Source organism: Triturus cristatus, chromosome 12 (genome assembly GCF_964204655.1).
Source record: "Triturus cristatus chromosome 12, aTriCri1.1, whole genome shotgun sequence".
NCBI lineage: Eukaryota > Metazoa > Chordata > Amphibia > Caudata > Salamandridae > Triturus > Triturus cristatus.
In genome coordinates, this window is record NC_140595.1 from 266,524,237 (window position 1) to 266,546,875 (window position 22,639).

The window sequence follows — 22,639 nt, forward strand, 5'->3', positions numbered from 1 at the left end:
GGAATTTGAGTCCCCGCCTGACGCACGACCAGACGTTGTCATCCCTGCTCGCAGAGAATCCAGCTTCCAGTGTTCTGACTCCCTTCGTGGTGTGTTAGAGTTTGAGACCTGGAAAGAGATTCCCACCGCTCTCAATCTAAGGTATGGAGCTGACTAGAACCTAGAGGGACTCTTGGCATAAGCAAAACTATAACTTACCATACTATAGAATACAGCACCTACTTCTTACCTTGTACTACACTTAGGTTAGATACACTGGGGTAGAACTATTTATGGTTTAAATCTTTTTATTGAATACGAATATAATCATGCGGGTTTAGCTGTCATATCATCAACATTGCGTAGCATATGGCTTAAAAGGCCAAGCCAGGTCCGCAAGTTTAACATTGGGCTTGTACCAAAACAGGAAAACCTTACATGCAATGAAAATGTAAAAAAAAAAAAAAGGAAGAGAAAAAAACCACACAAAAAACGTTGTAAACCCCCCCATATCCCACCCTCCCTCACCACCTCCCACCCGTGTTCCATGTTCACTAACTAACCTGCCTGAAACTGTACTCGGCTCTAATCACAACTCTGTCTGTTGTGTATCTGAGAAGCGCAATAGGCGGAGATATCGGGGGCAGGTGACCTATCGGACCTCAGAGGCGAAGAGGGGCAGAAAGGGTTGCCACAGTTCAACATATTTAGACTCCTGTCGTTGTCAATGTCAGCTTCTCCATACCGAGAACATGCTACAGGCGATGTAGCCAGCCTGTGAAGGTTGAGATGTGGGAAGTGCGCCAGTGTGTGAGTATATTTTGTATTGCCTAGCGCAATTGCCATCTGGCGACCTCAACGGGATCGTAGTGGATAGGTCAGAGGGTTTGGGAGGCCCAAAATGACATATGCTATGGGAAATGTGGGATTTCTGTATTGAAGTGTTTATCCACTTCGTCTATCACCTGTTTCCAATAAGGCTGGATATGTTCGCACTCCCATAATAGGTGCACCAGAGTGCCTACGTGTTCACAGCCCTGCCAACACGTCGCCTCCCCGTTTGGGATCTATTGAGTGAAGACGCTCTGGGGTATAATACCAGTAGGTTGCTTCCTTTGTGAGGGTTTCAGTTAGCCCCATGTGATATGTTGAATGGCGGGCCCTATAGTATATCCCTTCCCACTCTTTGTGGCTAAGTGTTCTGCCTAGTTCTCTCTCCCAGTTCGCCCGGCCGGAATTGTAAGCGTCAGCATATCTGGCCTGTAGCATCTTGTACAGATCGGAGATTAGCTTTTTATCTGATGTGCGAGTGATAGGTGGAAAGATGTCTATCGGCCTCAGAGCGGACCTGATCATGGAGTGCCCAATGCCGTGCTTGTAGATAGCGGCGTCTCTCCGTTTCAGGTAGCCCATATTCCTGTTTAAATTGATGGAACAGAATAACTCCATCCGCATCATACACATGGTACAGAAATCAGCAGCCAGAGGGTCTCCACCTTGCAAAGGCTATCATGTCCATACCCGGGGCGAAGTCGGGGTTGTCCATCAAAGGGGTGAGCGGGGACGAGAAGGTGGTGAGATCGTGCTTGATATTAGTATAGTACCATACCTCTAGGGGAACTTCTGTAATATATGAGGCATATAAATTGGGGGGGTCTATGGCGCTTGCCGAGAAAAGGGATTGTTTGCAGGGGTCTGGCAGCTACTGCCTGGTCTTGAAACAACCAGTGTTTCTCCGACTCCCAGCGGCTCCACTCAACCAGATGGCGCAGCTGGGCCGCATTGAAGTAGAGCTGGAGATCAGGGATCCCGAGACCCCCCCTTTCCAGAGGAAGCGTCGCTAGCATCTCTTTCAGTCGTGGCTTACCACTGTTCCAGATGAACTGAGCAAGATCTGATTGCGTCTGCTGTATCCAACCTGGAGGCGGTCAGAGAGGGATAGTACGGAACATATAGAGGATCTGGGGTAAGCTGGTCATTTTGACCGCTATTTTGCCTGGCCACGAGAGAGGATAGTGTTTGCACTGACAAGCTCCCGACTAATTTTCTGTCCCAGGTGTGTGTAGTTGGTGGCAACTACTTTCGGGAGAGAGGAAGCCAATTGGATCCCCAAATATGGGATCGTGTCGGTCGCATATTGGATGGGGAGCATGCCCTGAAGACATTCCCGGGTGGGTCACGTCAGGTAGAGATCCAGGGCTATCGACTTATCCATATTCACCTTAAATCCTGCAACTTGTGCAAAGATTTCCAGATCTGCTAGGCACGCTGGTAGCGCTCGACTAGGGTTAGACAATGATATCAAAACATCGTCGGCGTATAGACTGATCGTATGAACATAGCCGCCAAATGTAATCCCAGTGATCGCTGGGTTATGCCGCATCCTCTGGGCCAGAGGCTCCATATAGAAGGCAAAAAGAAGAGGCAACAGAGGGCACCCCTGTCTTGTGCCTCTCTCAATTGGGAATCGGGAGGACGTATGTCCATTCACACGGACTGTAGCTGTCGGAAATTTATAACAATTCAATATGTACACGCGGAATTTCTCTCCTATCCCCGCTCACTCCAGAACCTGCTCCAAATAAGGTCAGTGGACTCTATTGAAAGCCTTTTCGGCGTCAATAGCGAGCATCATATATTCTCCCTGTGTACGCGAGGCTTTCTCGATGAGGTGTAGGGCACGTTTCGTATTATCAGAGGTTTGCCGTTCGGGAATGAAACCTGCTTGGTCCGGGTCAATAAGGCCAGGCATATGGGGTGCAAGACGGACAGCGAGGATCCCTGTATACAATTTGAGATCTACATTAAGAAGGGAGATAGGGCGATACGCTCCACACTTGGTCTTGTCTTTCCCTGGTTTGGGGATCACCGCTATGGAGGCCTCTAGGAGGGCTCCAGGGGCAGCAAAGGAATTAAAAAGCTGAGTGAGGAGAGAGGCAATCAGGGCACAGAAAGTCTTATAAAAAACAGCCGAGAAGCCATCCGGCCCAGGGGCTTTAGCCAGTTTGAGGCACGCAATGGCTGCAATGACCTCTTCTGTTTGGATGTCTCTGTCGAGATAGTCCGCCTGAGCTTTAGTCAGAGCTGGCAGGGTGACGGAGTCAAGGAAGGCGGTCCCATCTGAGCTCTCCAGTGGAGAACAGGCATAAAGACTGGCATAAAAATCGCGAAACGCCTACCATCCTCTCGACAAATCTCCTGAACCTCCTGTTTCTGTCGGGTCTCTCGTAGTTTATGGGCGAGAAGGCGCCCGCACCTATCTCCCCCTGTATAGTAGGCATGTCGCAGCCGCAATGCTGCAAATTCTGGCCTATCCTGGTCGAACGCCGCGAGTTGTTGGCGCACGGCTTTTAGTTGACGCCACACTCGAGGGGCCCCGTCCTTTGGTGCATCTGTTCCAGCTCTCTAGTTTGTTGAGTGAGTTCTTCCCGCTTGCGTCTGCGCTCTATATCATCTGCTGCTGAAATGGCTATCAACTCCCCCCGTATGCCGCATTTAGTGCTGCCCATTGTGTTGCAAGAGTTGTGTTGGTATTAGCATTGTGAGAGAGGTAGTCGGTGATGGAGCGCTGTATACGTTTAACCACTTCCTCGCGGGAGAGTGAGAGTGGCAGTTACCGGCGCTTGATCTGAGAGGGAGGCTACTCCTATTTCGACCACCGTCGCTAGCGCGTGTACGGGTGTGGATGCCAAGAGGTAGTGTAGCCTAGCGTAGGTTTTGTGTGCGCTGGAGTAATAAGAATATTCTAGACTTTGGGGGTGGAAACTACGCCACAAGTCCCTGAGACCCAGGTCGTGCAGACGGGCTAGTCCCTCTGTGGAGTGTGCGCCTGTTTGATGTGTGCGTTTGCAAGATCTGTCCATAGCGTTATCAAAAACTAGGTTTAAGTCTCCCCCCAGGAGGATGTTGCGGTCTGTCGTGGCCGTTGCTTTAGTAAGGGCGGAGTGCAAGAATTGTTCTTGGCCATCATTCGGGGCGTATAGGGAGCCAATGGTGAATGTTAAGTTACCTAAGGCAAATCTATAAGCCAGTAGTCTACCCCTTATTTCGGCCTCCTTATATAAGACCTCCCCTCTAAACTGCTGAGCCACCAAGATAGCCACCCCAGCTGATTTAGTTGGGCCTGAGGAAAAAAATTGAGTTGGAAATTTCCGGGACCGGAGGCGATGACAGTCCCTGGTTAAGAGGTGTGTCTCCTGTAATAGACAGATATCTGCTTGTGCATTTACCAGACACGACAGAACCGCTTTGCACTTCACCGGATTATTAAGACCCCTCACATTTAAGGTAAGTATTTTAAGCGTGTTGGCAGGCATTCATGGTGGCAGAGTAACCAAAGGCCTAGGTAAAGTGCTGTTGCTGGTACTACAGAGCGAGGAGCGGTCGTTTGTCTCAGAGCACCATTGTTGTATGGGTCTACGCTATCTCTGATAAGAAATTGGACAAGGAACACTGGAACCCCCCCGAAAAATCCCAAAAAGAACAACGATTGGAAAAAGAGAGTAGTAACATATTGTCCATCATCCGTTGGTGAATGGAAATGAGGCAATTTGGGTACTCTGCAAAGAATCAAAAAGCCCCCCTCCCGCCAACAGCCCAGGGCATGAATTAAGTCTGTTAGCCGGCCATTTATAGCTACAAAGTTCAGCCAGGTTGGTATTTGGACAGTTCCGCGGAGACAGTCTCAAGAGATGACTGCTGACCCTTCGTTATTTCTGCAAGAGGAGGCTTCTTGGGGCAACGTTTTCGGCCCTGCTGGCGCGATCGGGGCTTAGAGTCATCCACGTCCGCTTTAGGGCTCTCTTCGCCGCTCTCCTCCGCGGGGGGCTCCACACCCAGCAATCGACAAGCTTCTGACAAGGAGCGTAACTGGTATAGTTTGTTGTCCATGCGGAACACCAGGCGAAATGGATGACCCCAGCTGTAAGGGATATTGCGTTGCGAAGATGTGCAGTAATGGGCTTGAAGATTCTACGTTTTTGTAGAGTGAGTGCTGACAAGTCCTGGTACAGGACCGGCGTCTGGTCGCGAAACATCAGGGGGTGCATTTGGCGTGCTTTTTGGAGGATATCTTCTTTGGTGCGGTAGTCCTGAACGCAGACCAGGATGTCTGACGTCGGAGCCGATGGGGCCCGCAGAGGGCCCACTCTGTGCGCTCAGTCTAGGCGTAGTTCCGTCTCGAGAGGTCTACCCAGAATGTGATTGAAGAGCTCCCTCGTGTAACTGAAAATGTCTTTCGTGTTGTCGTCCATCTCCACACCTCGAATCCGGATATTGTGGCGCCGGGAGCGGTTTTCTAGGTCCTCGAGGTGCGTCTGAAGGTCTACCTGCTGATCATGAATCCTGAGAACCTCCAGCTGCAATGCCGCAAGCTCTGTATCCCTCCCGTCACTCTTGACTTCCAGTTTGGCGACTCTTTTGCCGATGCCATCCATGTCTCTGCGGACATCCTTAATCTCTGCAGTGAATTCCCGTTTGAGTGTATGGATATCCTTCCTCAGTGCAACAAACATGGAATCTAGAAATGCCTTAGTGATCGGCTCCGCACCGTCCTCCCGCTCGGACGTGGGCGGTCAGCGCCTGTTGCCATGTCGGTAGCCTGTTGACCAGCCTATGTTTTTGCAAACAAGTCCTTCAGGGTCTTGTCTCTGCACCCCCGAGAGGTGGACATGTCGTGCCAAGAACTAAGTCCAGATGAAACCCCCGAGCTGGCTGGAACGATTCCCGTCTCTGACCGGGCCTCCCTTCAACACATGTGGTGGTGCGCAGTAGCTGGGCGTCTCCCTTCCCCCTGCCACTGGATGCCTGGGCCCCGACAGTGACCCTTCCAAGGCACCGAATCTACTTCCTCTGGGAACGCGGGGCTCTGCGGTGTCCGGCCTCCCCGCAGCACACGGCGCTATCAAACTTCGTGGCACAGAGGCAAGTTGGTCAGGGTGATGCAGTAACCATGTGGTCCACAGCAGGGGGCTCGGCACGTCCCCCCCGCAGACGGCTTTAAGGAGGTTCAGCACCTCGGCCTCGTGCTATTGGGATCACCCCGGTTCGTGAGCAGCCCACGACTGTCAGTGGTGGTCTCCCCCGCCGCTCCTCCCTGCTACCTAGGCGCATTTGAAAAGTGTCACTTGCCTGAGAAAGTCTTTTGTCGCCTCAGCTCCGTGTAGTGAGGCTGATCCTCCTTCAGCTGGGGCCCATCAACTGCTGACTCCGGCGTGGGAATGTTCCACTAGGTCCCCAGGGCCCTCGACCAGCGTCGGGCTCGCCCACGTCCCTCTGGTGCGCTCCCCTGTGTCAGGCGGATGGTGTTCCCCCTGTGTCTCAGCTGGGATCTCCGACGTCAAACCCCGTGGTGGGCCTGTTGAATCGGTCCGCTCTCCAACTCCACTCAGGGAAGCACCCGGCAAGGAGGCCTGGACCAGGCCGCAGGATTTCCAACATGCCACAGCCTCGCCCCCACACACTGCAAAATGGCGGCCACTTCTTTATTTTTTGTTGTGCTGTCGGCAGGGTTCCACTTCCCCACTCTCGACAAAGTAGGGAGTCTTCTGCTGTCAGGCGTATCGCCGGCTGGGGCCCTGGGAGTATGTTCAGGCCGGGGCCACCTCTACTTCCCAGTGCCCCGGTATCTTCATTTCGGCGGTCGGTGGCCGCCCGACCCCACATCTTTCCTCCTCCCTACGCTGAGCTGTGGGCAATGTCGCTGACCGTTCCCTCGGCGGCGCCGCAACGGGAGGGCACCGGTATCGCCACTGGGCCCTCAACCATTCTCATGCGTGGCTGAGCCCTGCAAAGACACTCACAAGATGGCGGGCGGGAGCGCCCGTCTCCTCCCCCTTCCGCAGCAGGACCTCAGCTGATGCGCCACTCTGATTCCGCCGTCAGTTGTCACTCTCTTGATGGCCCGGAATCACCACCGCTGGCCGCTGCTCCGGTCGGGGGCCCATGGAGCCCGCCTCTCCGCCGTCCGGGCAAACCTCCGCACCGCCGGTTATCTCAGGGCCTCACATCGAGGCCCCGTGGGTAGGTCGCGCCCTCAGCCGCTAATCTCGCACCGCCAGAACTGCGTTCTCCTGGGCTCCTCAACGGCACCGGAAAAGCGCCCCGCAGCCAGGCCAGCCCCGGTGCTTAAGCCAGCAACAGCTAAAACGGCCAAAAGCCGGTGCTTTAGCGGGCCATCAGCTGGAGCTTCAGAGCAACACGTCTGCTGAAGCCGCCATCTTGGCCACGCCCCCCCGGTAGAACTATTTAGAAGCATCAGACGAGTATCCACTTTTTAGCCTATGTTATTTATGTATGTATATGAATATATGTCATAACTAGAAGACAATGCTATTGCAGTATTATTTCTTCTTACTGCTTACGCTGTACGTATATCTCCCATACTGTCTTGCGACTGTAACAGCTCATATCTCTTACACGAGAAACAAGACTGTTCAATAAATCCTTTTTATTGAAACGCCCGCCTATCTATTTCTGTGTAACTCTGAAGAAACTAAGCATGCACGATTGAGTGAGTGAAACTGTTGTGTTCTTTCCACGATTCTGAGACATGTTCCGATTCTAAAGGGAAACAAAGTTATCATGTTTATGCGGTTGCCAGAAACTACTTCTTTCTAGTTTATTCAAGGAGTTTCTAGTGGCCTCTGAGTTAGCTGGCACACAAAGTAATTAAGTTTAATGTACTCGATAGAGGCATACTGACCTCAGTCCTATGCCACAACTATAGTGTACATTATTCCAATGAGCAGAGCCTATCAGGGAAATAGGAACTACACTACAAGGTGCCCAACGTGTTTGGTAAGGCAGTAATTTAACGCCAGATACTGAAGTAGCTCAGTCGTGCTTTTCTCAGAGACCCCAACTCACATACTATATAAGATGTCTGGAGTGGGTAGGGTTAATATACGCCATAGCTGAGTAGGACAGAAATCCTATGTATTAGCTGTTTTGTTTGTTCAACGTTGAAGGATACAGTGTTCCAAAATATTGTGCACCTTATCTTTGTTTCCTCTACATTTTTAAAAAACAATGTCCCAAAACGGGGATAATAATACCGTGACCAGTGAGACTGCGACTGACCAAGTAGTAACAGCTTTTAATCTTACAGGTTTAAATGAAACCGATGAGGGTGTTATAAACATCCATCCAAATTTAAGGAGAGCCATCACTCTAACTTATTAAACATGGCCTAACTCCAAGAGGTGATAGAGCAGTTTTCGTGATAGAGGCGCATGAATCTTTTCAGACAGAGGTATTCTATTCATGGATAGTATTCCCAGGATCAAATCCAGTAACAAAAGTGTTTCACTTCTATAAAGAAGATGAACCACCTGAGGAATATATTCCCTTCGAGGTTCTCTGGTTTAAAGACACCCTAAAACATTACAATCACATTACCAGGCTCGGTCCACTAGGTAGACCAGGAGCAACATGGCCGATTTTAGCCGGCTACACACCTCATCCTGATATTGAAGCAATGTCAGACGAGAAATTACTTAATCAAATACAAGAATTAATAGAATTACACAGTGAAACCACAACTGTCTGAAGGTCCTGAGAAGGACTCTATTAAACACAATCCTACATCTTCTAAAAAGAAGTGGGAAAATAACAAACCACATTTAAAAGAGAAACGTTCTCAATCCTGAGGTAGGTCTCCTCAAAAGGAGCCCTCTGAAAGGCGGTATAACCTCAGGAATAGGGATAATTTGAGAAAACCTGACAGATATCAGGATACTGATACACGCTCCTCTCGTACTTTTCAGATATCGTCACAGACATCCGAAAGAAGAGGACGGTCAGATCACAAAAAAGAACACGTGAAGTCCAAAGACGATCAACACGTTCAGAAAAACAAACCAAAACCTCAATTCACTAAGAAAAAGGTAGCAGGTCTGAAGATCAGACATGCCGAGAATTCTGAGAACAAAACTCAAGAACAGAGAATGGGCTCAGACAATGCTGGACAGTGCAGCAGAAGTAACAATAGCTAACTTCTGGAGATAGTGGACTTGAATGAGTACATCACAGTTGAGACTGTAGACACCAGGGTTAGTACTCCAAAAAGGTTATACGAAATAACACTCCAGATGGAGGGAGACATATCAAGAAACGTGAGAGCACTCTTTTGGGAAAAACTTTGAAGGGGTTATGATATACTTCTAGCAGAACAGGACTGGCCACCAGAATTTGTCAGAGAGTGCCTACATGGCGAAAACATCATAATGACAGCCTTCTCCAACCATGTTCCAATACACCTAAAATATACATATGCCAGGAAATGGGCAGTTGCCCAGGCCCCAGCATTATACAAAAATCATGTAGGATGGGATGAGGACTCACCTCACCACAAGATACAGTTAAAAAATCAACCTACTGCACAAAGGCAGTACCCAATTAAGCAAGAAGCTAAAAAAAAAGGTCAGGGAGATCTTAGATCAACTTGAATATCAGGGGGTGATTGAAACATGCACCTCATCACGGAACAATCCTTTGTTTCCTGTTTCCAAACCAGACAATACATATCATCTAGTTTTAGATTACAGACACTTGAACACTTGTTCTAAGACATTTGCAGTGCAAAATGCACACAGTACAGCATTAATGAATAACATTGTGTGTAAAAAATATAAAACCACATTAGACATTTCAAATGGTTTCTTTTGTCAAAACATAGCACCTGAAAGTAGGTACTTGACAGCTTTCTCAATAATGGGGACCCAGCGTCACTTTTGTTGACTCCTTCAAGGGTTCAAGAACAGCCCAGGGTTGTTCTCAACAGGAGTAACAGAGTTACTACAAATTTATGATGACGAGGCATTGTCATATGTCGATGAAATCTATCTGACAGACGATGACCTGGATAGGCACTTGAACAGGGTGAATACCATTATACTGGGCTTTGCCTCTGAGGGCTATAAATTCAACTTTAAAGTGAAGGCAAAAGCCTGGCAGCTAACTTTTTGGAAAGGTGTGCGCTGCTCCAACCTCCAAAAACGCTGAAAAACTTAGTCGATTCTAGGTTTCCTGAATTTTGGAAGAACTTACATTCTAAATTACGCAGAAAGGGTTAAACCTCTCTACAAATTAATCAAACCTGATTACAAAATCAAAAATTGGACACAGGAACACACAGATATCCTCTGATCACTTCAAGCTGACATGTTAGCAATAAATCACTTACAAACACGCGTAAATACACGCAATTTAGTGATCCGAATAATTTCGGGTCAATGCGGATTCACCTACTTAACTTTTAATGGAGGTGAAAAAGTACCAATTGCATACAAATCACATTTGTATACACAAGCGGAAATGCGCTTCACTTCGACAGAAAAATATTCTGACAGCAGTTCAAACCGCTGTAGCAAAAGAAAGAGCTCCAGCTCAGGTGAAACGCATTATTGTCGTGACTCCGGTACCAGCCTTAGAGGCAGTTACAAAAGCGAGCATTCCACATGCAAAAGCTTTACATCCAAGATGGATACAATGGGTTAATTCTCTTGCTGCAACGGATGTTGAATACGTTTTTGATGCTTATTTAAAAACACAAGCATTCCTGCAATAGGAACATGAATGTACTCTGCCTATTGAGATTCTTCCTCTTGATCAATACGAATTGATAATTTATACTGACGGATCAGCACAATCCACTACGGAGAGTAAGCAAGCTTACAGTGCAGCGTGCGCAATCGTTAAATGTCGCATGCGCAATGGTAAACTCCGACCAATGGTCACTAAAACACAATCTCTAGGAGATTGTACAGCTCAGTGAGCTGAGCTACAAGCATTCAAATTGGCACTTGAAAATACGGCTCGTGAATTCCTCACACTTATAGTGTGCGATTTTTTTTACTGTGTTCAATCATATAATGAATATTTACAGAATTGGCTTCAAAATGGTTTCAAAGATGCAAAAGGTGGCACAATCAAGCATAAAACACTTTGGGAACAAGTAGTTCAGTTGCGAAACGGACTACAAAACACTCACTTGCTACACACGCTGAGTCATCAACGTGATGACGTTCCCGTTGCAGGGAATTCAATGGCCAACAAAGCTGCAAAGAGGGCTCTGCAAATGGCTTCCGTTGCTGCGATCACACGTTCAAAAATGAGAATAGACAGTGTGATATTGTTGGCTGTCAATGCATAAAGCAAAGGCAGTGGTGCAGCGTTACCTAAAAAATTTCCACTCGTATATAATTGATGTGAACAACGTTCCGTTTGCTCGAATCCCTGGAGTGGGGAACAGGGTAATTCCAAACATGGAACGTAGATTAGGACTAATCCTAGCAGCACATGAAGGGATAGCCTCTGCCCAGGCAGGTGTTTCTGCCTCAGTATCGTTATTAAAACAAAGATATTGGTGGCCCGGGATTAGGAAACAGACCGAAAATTATGTTTTGGAATGTGAAATATGCCAACAGATGAAAGTCTCTACAGTGAAACGTCCTGCGCAGACACTCCTGTTAATTCCAGATAAACCATTAGCTTGTGTTTACCTGGATCACTGTGGTCCCTTGCAAAGGGATGGAAACTATAAATATATCATGGTCGCAGTGGATTAGTGTTCAAGGTTCCTATGGATGTGGCCTCAGCGCTCAGCTGACGCTCAAACTGTTCTAAATGTTTTGTAAGTCTTTATCGGCACATGCGCAATTTGCACGCTACATTCTGACCAGGGCCCTGCGTTTAGCTCTCGAGCTTACAAACAAGCCATGGCCAGTTTGGGCGTTGCATTGCGGTACTCCTCTCTGTTTCATCCTGAGGGAAATTCTGTTGTGGAAAGGAAAAACCGGGACATAAAGCAGTCTATAACAGCTAGGGTATTAGGTTCGGGTGATGGGTGGGTCACACATCTTTATGGGGTCCAACGCTCATTAAATAATTTGCCAAAAAGTTCTTGGAGGGGGGGGGTGGGTGGTCACTCCATATGAAATCTTATTTGGGACAAGAATGTGGGTTCCAGATCTTGAATGTGGAGGCACAGTGGTGGAAAAAAAACATTTGATATCAAAGATCGTTTGGCTGTTTTACAGGACTTAAATGAACTAAGATCGAAACAAAGCAACGTGTTCCTGAAGCCAGCCACCACTGGGGAAATCCCAGCCGTCCCAGCAAGGCCTGTCTGGATCCCAAAGCTTGGGGATCTAGTCAGAGAGAAGATCGCGGACAAGAAGGAATTTGGACATTCTTACAGACAACCAGTACCTGTCCTAGCCATCCACGGAACAAGAACAGTACTTCTGCTGCCCCTTGCTGGAAAAAAGGAGAAAAGATTTGTGTCAATCGACCTCATCAAACCACACTATGTTGCCAATACTAAGCAGTAGGCCTTGTGGACTTCGACCAAGTAGACAACTAAAAGAACTTCTCCTCAACTACCATCTCTGTACATCTGGCCAATGACCTCGATCTTTTTGGCCACCATATCACAAATGATACTCACTGTACTATTTTGTTTATGTTTTCTATTCATTTATGTTGTAAAGCGCTCTGATACCCCCGGGTCTTGTAAGCTCTATATAAAACTCCGAAAATAAAAAATAAATAAAGTAGCAGACTCACTCCTCTAGCTACTATCCAAGAGGTTCAAACTGAAAGACTCCTCACCATCGAGAATTCAGCAGTAAGAAATGAAGGACTAAGCAACAATGCTATGGAACTCATTCCTCTTGAAACCCAAATAACAGTTCATCCTGATATACCTGTTTATACCAACGTAACACGTGATCAACTGGTGCCAGCAATTTCAACGAATCCTGATGCAATTTCAACCATTGACAGAACTGCCTCTGGCTATTTCATTAACTTTGATACGTTTTCTGAGGATCCAAGCGAACCGGAAACAATGCCAACTAAAAGAACTTTCTAAAGAACGAGCACAAGACTTTTTTCATCTCCTGAAAAAGACTTATCTGGTTTCACCATGGATTGAATTTTGGATTATTTCTGGAATACTTTTCTTTCTGCTTTGGCTAGCTTTAGTAATGACTCTGAGCATGCTGATAAATAGAAGATATATTCACTTGGACACAAAGTAAAAATTTGAACTTACTTTTGAAACCACATAAATCATCCCATCGTGAAGCAAGAGACTTGTTTGCAGTGAACATCACAGCCGTTTCTATACAAGATGGTATAGTTTGGGGAAAAACGGATTATGATATATTCGGCCCGTCTGAACTTTTGAAGATTCCACACTTACTTAAAATTTCATGAAGTGACTTTATTACCTCCAGTACCTATTCTGATGATTGGGACTTTGAGACTGTTAATAACATGATGTCTGATCTTGAAAGGTCTGCTGCATTCTCTAACCATGAATACGTTTCAACAGACTATGAACAGCTTTATTGTTACAACTACTATGGTCATAATTTCTTGCATAGATCTGCAACACCTAGAAATGTATTTATGTATAACCAATGGAAACATTGTCAATGAAGTTTACATATTTTTCAGGGTACAATATATCCAATCCGGAAACATTTTACTTAAAAAATATGAACAAAACAGGAACGAAAAATATGTTAACTAATACAAAACAGATTTATTCTGCAGCCTTTATTGCCCAACTGTCTAGACAGGGTTTTGACTTTTGGAAAGACACAATTGACACAAAATCTGTCTGGGGTACAAAAGATTGGCAAGTGCGGGGGATAGAAGCTTTGTTTAGAACCTGCATCATCCCACAGCAAATAATGTTTTTGAATGACACTGTCCAACAAATGTCTTGCCTTGGGTTAGCCAAGATCAAAGACATGAACACACCGTCCATACCTACACCTGCAAGTAATAGCACTACACAGGGGGAAGTCGACGTACATACTATTTTACAAAACAGATCAGATCCTGAATGGGAAAAATGGTTGCTCTGGCCCACAGACACAAACATCTGTCAAGAAAGATTCCTGAACAGAATACAGGGTTTTACAATCAATAGGCCAGACCCATGTTATGTTCAAAGACAGCATCCAGGGGTAGTAACAACATACAGTGTAGGAAAATTATGTTTGATTGGCTACAGAAATCTACACTAGAGGATGTGAAACAACACTTATCTTTCCTTAAAGAAGACGCAGACCTTAGGGATTTCTTGCTAGGTCCAAGAAAACCGCGTCAAAAACGTTTCATATATGCCGGCGTTTATGCTGCTTATAATGAAATATGGAAGTTTACCCAAGCAGACGCCGCAGAAAGAATACGAGAAATTGATCGTATTCGTTTAGAGAAATCTCTCGCTGTGGTCGACAATGGGTTAACGACTGTCATCTAGGATATATTCACTGGAAAACAGTTTATCCTCTGCTATAGACACAGTGGAACTAGCTTTGGTCCTGCTGCGACAAGGCCAGTCTCAATTACGTTCTATTCTGTTATTAGGCTGGACTCTACAAAACATGCGTGCAGGCTATGTGCCTTGGCGTTTCATCAACACGTCGTCTCGGTTTTCAGAATACATTCTCACGGATAAACAGATCGAACTGGCACAAAGGGGAGCAAAGTATACAATGCTGAGCATTGAAAAACTGGAAAAATTGCCATTAACGGTAGCAGAAAAACCAGCTACAGAATGGATCATTCATGGCAAAATAACTCTGCCTGTTACAACTTTCCATTTTCAGTATTGCCTCAAACGAATGCAAGCAGGCAAATATGAAAGGTTGGGTAAAGAATACATGAAGACATCCTGGGATTTACCTTACACACACAGATGTTGGAGTGGGGGGGCGTGAAGTGTTTCTTAGGAGTACACACTGTGAAAATGCACTGAGAGGTTCACTCATATGTCGGAATATTAGTTTACACGGGGCCAGTAGCGGTTCTACTGCAAATTTATCCTGCCACCTGCAAGGTTCACCAGCCGCTGTGATTAATCCAATCTTTGGCTAACTTTCAAATGGGAGTCGCCTCATGTTGAATGATCTGAGCTGTTGTGGCATGTTGCCAGGCATCCCATATCTGGTAACGGTTGGCTCCAGGGTCACTTGCTGTATGCAAGTTTTGTTCCCCCAAATAGACACAGTCAGGAAGTCGCCTTTATGGCCTTCACTGAACATCTCCTCTATACAAATTGATACTTTAAGCAGAATGAAAGCCATTCTTTTACAACAAACCGTTCCTTTGACCTCGGCCAAAGAAACCTATGATCTACAAATTGCAAGGACTTCGGCTGAGATACAAGCTCTGTTACGTACAAACTGCCCAACACATTTCACAGAAATGTTGGGACATATCTTAAACATGTCTGATACGAGCTGTATTGTGCATGTATTTAAGACCATATGTTCAGGACAGTTAACACCTTTTCAAGCAGTCCTCGGAATCCTTCCAAACTTCGTGCACTCGGTGTTTGGTGGTCTGCCGCTAATTCTAGAACTCGTTGCAAGAATCCTGTTTTTATTCCTACTACTACGCTATGGCAAGGCAATCCACCAGCGTCACTCCCAGCACCTTGGACAAAGCTCTCCTGGAAAGGAAGTGTCGTGAGCGCATAGTACAACTTTTGGGCTTACCTCATCTACGAGATTTAATACCACATGGTTTCTGTCATTCAGACCAATATGGCAAGATTGCATCTTACCTGTTCTACGCTGCCTGATATGCGGTGAAGAATGCGTGCTAGACGTCTGTCTAACACTCCCATCAGTTATGCCAATGGATATTGATACTCTGCTGGACCCGATAACGGCCCATGCTCTGTGTTTTCCCAGAAGCTACCAATCCTGATAACGGCATTCGTTGAGATCTCACAGACGCAACATGCTACTGCTGAGGTACGAGATGTATCAACAGGCACACAGGTAACATTGGAAAGGAACATTGCTACTGGCGATGCTGCACATCTATGTGCAGTTAATCTTCTAAACAAGATATTCCAACTATCACTGACATCGGTAGACGATCTTTTGTCTACTGGAATAGAGGATTTCATGTTTTCACCAGCCCCTTACACTGTCTTTTGATTCTGCTCACAGTGTACTGGGAAAGCTATGAATTTGGCCTTCATTTTTCAAAACAAAGACAAACCTTGGAACTTTTTTTCATACAATTTTTTTTTCTCTCTAAATTTGAATTTTCTTTTTATGGCAAAGTAATATGCTTAAAGTAGAACTATTCATAGAGAACAGACTTCTTTGAACACTTCCAGGGATACCTTATCACCTTTTATTCACAACAATTTCATTTATGTAACCTGACATGAAATGGCTTTTGATCTTTTCTTATGTAATTGTGAACCATTTCATCATATGTGTATATATTTCTGTTCATTCATTTAGCTTCCACTGTAAATATATGCTTAGAATGAAACATTGCTTAATATGTACAGCACCTTTGCGTTTCATGTCCATAAAAAGTTTGTTAGTATACTTTTACAAATGTTTTTAGCAACATGTGGTACTCAATTTTCTCTGTTTAGCATTTTAATGTTTAGCATTTAGTACTATTGATGATTCGTTAGTGGAGTGGGTGTTGTGTTTCGATTTAGATGTCCGTATATACGTTTTCCTAAATCATGTCTTTATATAGGCACAACTCTCATTGCCCTTATTTAGGCATAGAATCCCAGTCCTTATTTAGGCATTAGCCATGCTATCCAAATACAGGCATGGTCACCTACATCCGTCCATCCCAACGGCACATTGAGTTCTTAAAAACCAGACCCTTAAGCCTTTGGGACTTTCCCTAGCTAGGATTATTGATTTCTCCAAAAACTCATCTATTATGCATGAAGTACTATTCCTTAGGGGTTCATTCATTTTTTTTTTTTTTTGGAATAATATTTTAATAAATTTTGTCAGGCACACAGATAGATTCACTTTTATGTCCGCAGCACCATAGCACACCAAAATGAATAACATATGTAATAGTACATTCACAATGCTAACACTTTTCTAAGTTCCTTCCGCCTTAACGTCAGGTCCACCAACGGGGATGTGCATAGGGACCCTCTATAGCTATTCCACGCCTTCCATTGATTCTCCCACTTTCTGGGGCACCCTCTAATGATGAACACTTCTTTTTCAGCTATCATGCATCTGTCGAGCTCCTGTACCCACACTCGTATGGATGGTGCCTCAGCAGCCCCCCAGTGGTGTGCTATCTCTCGCTTGACCAAAGTGAAGCCCAACGTTACCATCTGCTGCTCGATCTCGGTGAGGTCTGTGGCTTCCCATATATTAAGTAGGCCTAACTGAGGTGTGAGGGTCAATGTTTTCCCCAGCGCGGTATGAAGCTTAGTCGCTGCCCCCTCCCACAGTGATCTGAGTGCAGGGAATTCCCAGACCATATGATAGCTTAGGGGTTCATTCATGACGTCTTCCTCTGCTCGACTTTACGTCAATGCTAACATTCCTAAGCACTTTCCAGGTATAAATATACCTTCCCTTACCATGGCAAACCACGGCTCGGCTGCATAGCTCGATAAGGCTCGCCACAGCAAGTTTGGAAGGAATTTGAGTCCCCGCCTGACACACTGATCAGACACTGTCATCCCTGCTCGCAGAGATTCCAGCTTCCAGTGTTCTGACTCCCTTTGTGGGGTGTTAGAGTTTGAGACCAGGAAAGAGATTCCCATCTCTCTCATTCTAAGGTATGGAGCGGACTAGAACCTAGAGGGACTCTTTGCATTTGCAAAACTATAGCTTACCATACTATAGAATACAGCACCTACTTCTTACCTTGTACACTTAGGTTAGGTACACTGGGGTAGAACTATTTAGATGTTATTTATGTATGTGTATATGAATATATGTCATAGCTAGAAGACAATGCTATTGCAGTATTATTTATTTTTACTGCTTACACTGTACATATTATATCTCGCATACTGTCTTGCGATTGTAACAGCTCATATCTCTTACATGAGAAACAAGACTGTTCCATAAATCCTTTTTATTGAAACGCCCGTCAATCTATTTCTGTGTAACTCTGAAGAAACTAAGCATGCACGATTGACTGAGTGAAACTGTTATCTGTTGTTTTCACAATTCTGAGACCTGTTCCGATTCTAAAGGGAAGCAAAGTTGTCATGTTTATGTGGTTGCCAGCAACTACTCCCTTCTTGTTTATTCAAGGAGTTTCTAGTGGCCTCTGAGTTAGCTGGCACACAAAGTAATGTACTTGATAGAGGCATACTGACCTCAGTCCTATGCCACAACTATAGCATATATTATTCCAATGCGCAGAGCCTATAAAGGAAATAGCAACTATACTACACACTTGGAGAAGGTTTATACCTCCTCGACTGCATACACGGCAGAGGACTCCCGTCAACTGCTAGCACCCTGTCAGGGACGCAATCGAAGAGGACCTTTATAGATGATGAAATCCGAAAGGTAATTTGTAGTGTGCAACCAGGGATGGCAATTGGACCCAACGGGGTCCCTATCGAATTTCTGAAAACGGTGGCCTTACACGTTGCGCCCCACTTAAGACATGTACAATGAAAGTTTCGAAAAAGGAATCCTGCCAGGAGACTAACGTCTGGCTTCTATCGTTGTCATTTGGAAGCCGGGGAAACCAGCCGATAGCTGCTCTTCTTATAGGCCAATTTCTTTAATTAACGTTGAAGCAAAAATCCTGGCCTCCCGCTTGATCTCCATACTCCAATCTTTGGTCCACCAGACCAATCTGTCTTTGTCCCAGGGAGGAACACGGCATTGAATATCCGCCGCCTTCACAATGTCCTGGGGCAACAGAAATACATAGCAGAAGATGCAGTAGTGTTGTCCCTGGATGCCTCAATGGCATTCGACTATAGAATGGCCATATCTCTTTGAAGCACTAAGACATTTGGCCATATCTCTTTGAAGCGCTAAGACATTTGGGGTTCGGCCCCAAATTCTTGGGCTGGATTAGGCTGCTTTATACCGAACTGTGAGGCCAAGTCAGGGTTAACAACCACACGTCCAGAACTTTTACGTTAGGATGAGGCGCCAGACAAGGTTGCGCACATTTGGTAAGAGGTGACATACTGCTTAGAGGGCTGAAATGGAAAGACGGCCATGAAGACAGGATATCGTTATATGCGGACGATATCCTGTTATACTTAGAGTCCCCCTATAAATCAGTGCATAGAATTTTAAATATTTGTACGAATTTTGGCAAATACTTTTTTTCCTTCAGGGTCCAGTTCCTAAACTTCCGCCAGGTAGTGAGGTGGAGATAGCCTGTGACGGATTCCACTACCTGGGGGTTTTTATAACCACAGATCCCCAGGTCTTCCATGACAAAAACCTTGCTGTTACCTTGGACAGGCTGCGTAGTGATGTTAAACATTGGAGATCCCTGCCCCTTTCTTTGCTGGGTCGGGCGGCCCTATTTAAGATGCTGGTTCTCCCACGTTTCTTATTCATCCTACAAAGGTTCCGATTCCTCCTTCAGGAGGGTGGAGAGTGACATTAGAACATTACTGTGGCATGGAGGAGCGCCTCGTATAGCGCTAAATAAACTAACCAAGGGGTGGAACGATGGAGGGATTGCCCTCCCCGATATCCGACTTTACTATTGGGCCTTGCAGTTGGTGGTAGTGAATCACTGGATATGCCGCTCTCCGATAGACCCTGCATACATGCTAGATAGATATCAGATGGGTAGGGAGGGGTACGTGGGAGCTTTGTATACGAAAGCCAGGAAAGGGAGGTACCTGGGCCCGATGGCACACACGGATGAAATCGGGTGATTGGCACCTAGACGTCTTGGCTGGACAGAAGTGCTGACTCAGACCACGCCATTGTGGTCTACTCAAAAGCTAGGACTCTTGTGTCATCAACCAGGATTTGATCAATGGGACACAATTGGAATCTCCACTATAGGTCATCTAGCATCTAGTAAAAAAAGGGCAAAATCCTCACTTTTAAGGAGCTACGGGAGAAGTATGAATTAGCCCAAGGGGAGGTTTTTCGCTATCTGCAGGGCTGTCATGCACTTACAACAGCACTCCCAGACTTAAAAAACGTACCGGAAGCATCCCCCTTAGAAGACAGATTACTTTCTGAACCGATTTTAAACAAAGCTATGTCATTAACATACCGTAAACTATGCAATAATCTGCCGGACTCGTTCCACACTCTCTGAAACAGGTGGCAGGTGGACGTAGGGCACATCGAAGATAATGATTGGCAAACAGCGCTCATGTCCCCAAGAGAGGCAGCTATCACTTTGCACCTCCATCTGATCCAGTTAAAAACCCTACACAGGACATATCTCACTGGGGTAACTTTAGTGAAGATGGGTGCCAGGCAGGATACACTATGTCTACGAGGCTGTCACCAAGAGGCAACCTTTTACCATACCATGTGTGACTGTCCACTAATAAGACCCATATGGGAAAGGGCGACCAAACATAAGCAGAGTGCACTAGGGAAAGAGCTAACCCTTACACCGCCACTGGAGCGTCTCAACATCTGGGAGGCTACTGACATTACGGAAGTGGAACAGCAACTGGCCACACTGGGGTATATCTTGGTGAAACGGCAATAGCAATGAAGTGGGGAGTGGCAGAGGGACCATCAGCAGGGACCTGGGCACGCGACTTAGATAAATGTATGATTGCAGAAAAAGAGGTGTTTAAATCTAGAGGGTGTTCCAAGAAGTGGGATAAAAAAATGGAGCAAGTGGAACGCATACCGAGGAGAATTGTGTGTTTCCCCGACTAAGGAAATGGAAATGTCAAGGCACAGTGCGTATTCTCTTGAAAAGAATGACTGTATTTGTGTACCTGATGTAACAAGGCTGCGATATATGACTACCAATGTATGTGATTTGAAGTTTGAAACCAATAAAAATACTTATTAAAAAAATATGTCTATATCACAGTGAGTCCTTAGTGTTCACACAGTGTACTTTCTTTGCTTCCCTGCACTACTAATTCTAGATAAATATAGCATCATCACCACATGCACACATTCAGCTTTACCTTTAATTTTTTGTGTCATATTATTCAGAGTGGGACACAACTGAGGGACTCTGTATGTTAAAGCTTGGAGTTTATAAGAAAACTCCACAGGTGGTTCCAGGTTGGCATCTTCATATCTAAGAACAAAATGTTGGTTATTATTAGGAACATTGCCAAACATCATGATATTCTGTTGCATCATGATAACATTACTTCATGACAGACAATACTTGTAATTTGTATTTAGTATTTGTAAAGCACACAACTCACCCCAAGAAGAATATTCCGGTGCTAGACTGAGTCAATGACTGGTTCAGATCAACAGCCTAAAGTGGATACAGCCATGTCTTCAACTTTTTTCTGAAAGTCAGCAAATCCAACACAGTGCATAGATCCTGAGGGAGCCTATGCCAATGAGTGGTGGCAAAAATATTAAAAGAGCATCCACCAGGCCGGGATTTCATAATTCTTTTACAGGATATTAATGCCTTACTGGCTGATCTGAGATTCCGAGTAGGTTGGTAAAAATTAATTTTATTTAGCAACAGCCTTGGGCTGTTACCATAAAGTGCTCTGTGTGTGTTGCACAGTAACTCAAAGATGGCTCATTTGAGGACTGGTAGCCTTTGAAGCTGGTCTAAGCAAGAAGATGCTGAGCTCCAGTTACCTACATTGGAAATAAGTTTGGCAGCTGTATTTTGGACGGTTTGAAGCCTTGAGAACAAACCATCGGCCATGCCAACATATAATGCATTTCCATAGTCAATTCTACTCAGGATCAAAGCTTGGATTATGTTCCTTCTGCAAGCTACTGGGATCCATGGGAACACGTTCAGCAGCAGTCCAAAACGAGTCCTTTGTCCGAGAAATAAAGCAAGAAAGAAAACTACTCCCTTTGCTTGACCACCTGCCCTAACAGGTAGTTTACTTATAGTCAGTGCAATAGTGATTGTGCAAATCCATAGTAGACAAGCATTGGCAAAGCCAATATGTCTGGCTTATGAATGAAAGTGCCTCTAATGTCACTGATGGTCTCAACTCAATAAGTCACCAAACATGCAATTGGTCACTAACCTTTGCACTCATATGTCCATTCATCAGTCTACTGACGCATCCTTCCATTCACCCTCTGACAAATGCAATAAAACACATACAAACTCAACAACACATGCAAGATGAATTAAAAGAATATAAGTAGAAAAAAGAAATTATGTTGCCTTCTAAACATGGCGGGCATATGTTTACTGTAACGAAACAAAACCTAGCAGCAGTCATTCATTTTGAAAAGGTATAGCAAATAGTGGTTCACTGACAAAATATAAAAACCATAAATATCATGGTATATAAATATTGAGTCAAAAATATCTAACACAAAAATATTGTTTCTTTAAACTTATAATATGAATGACAATTACTATTCCCACTCCAGTCGGTGCAACAGTAGGGAAAGTGCTGGAATGCGGAGGTGTAAAATTTACTATTTCCACTCCAGTCTGTGCAACAGTAGAGAAAACGCTGGACTCAGGAGGGGTAAAATTTACTATTCCCACTCCAATCTGTGCAACAGTAGGGAAAGCGTTGATCTTAGCAGGGGTAAAATGTACTATTTCCACTCCAGTCAGTGCAACAGTGGGGAAAGTGTTGGATTGCAGAGGGGTAAAATTTACTATTCCCACTCCAGTGTGTGTAACAGTAGGGAAAAGGTTGTGCTCAGCAGGGGTCAAAATGTACTATTCCCACTCTAGTCTCTGCAACAGT

General features: G+C 45.3%; 1 long non-coding RNA gene across 1 annotated transcript in view; it reads right to left on the reverse strand.

Moving 5' to 3' along the window:
• The window catches only part of LOC146775829 (uncharacterized), a 68,795-nt gene extending 46,808 nt beyond the window's left edge, over nucleotides 1–21,987 (reverse strand). Inside the window, exon 1 of the long non-coding RNA XR_014972339.1 lies at nucleotides 20,903–21,987. This is a non-coding gene — a long non-coding RNA (uncharacterized LOC146775829). The remainder of the gene's footprint in view (nucleotides 1–20,902) is intronic.
• Between the last annotated feature and the right edge of the window lie 652 nt (nucleotides 21,988–22,639).